The sequence below is a fragment of the Penaeus monodon genome, chromosome 34 (assembly GCF_015228065.2).
Source record: "Penaeus monodon isolate SGIC_2016 chromosome 34, NSTDA_Pmon_1, whole genome shotgun sequence".
NCBI lineage: Eukaryota > Metazoa > Arthropoda > Malacostraca > Decapoda > Penaeidae > Penaeus > Penaeus monodon.
Window position 1 is genome coordinate 8,388,121 of NC_051419.1, and position 465 is coordinate 8,388,585.

At 27.7% G+C, this 465-nt stretch overlaps 1 protein-coding gene across 1 annotated transcript in view; it reads right to left on the reverse strand.

Moving 5' to 3' along the window:
* LOC119594567 (anoctamin-8-like) overlaps positions 1-465 on the reverse strand; it is a gene marked incomplete in the record, with an annotated part of 84,413 nt that overhangs the window by 39,650 nt on the left and 44,298 nt on the right.

The window sequence follows — 465 nt, forward strand, 5'->3', positions numbered from 1 at the left end:
AAAATTATGTTTGGTTATGACATTTTCCTAAGTATATTTGGTTTGGGTACTATAAAAAAGTCACGAAATTTTGCTGACAAAACTTAATGATATGACTTATGTAACAAATAAATATTATTGGGCCTAATAAAAAAAAAAAGATTAGCAAAAAGATATTTGAATTGATAAACAAGAGGACATTTAGACAGGAGAATTTTACATAACACAAATATATATGTTTACAACCGAAAGATAAATTACTTCATCATATCCGCTAATCACTGATTAACTGAAACGATTAGCCAATTCCCTAGTCTTGAAAAAAGTGATTATAAAAGACACAAAAATGCACACGCCATAGAAATGAAATACATGAATATGATAATAACCATTATGCTAATATTAAGAATAATTTACGACTGACATTAAATTCCAAAACGAGTTAAAACGTGAATCTCCCACTTTAACTTCTATTAGAAAGGGCTG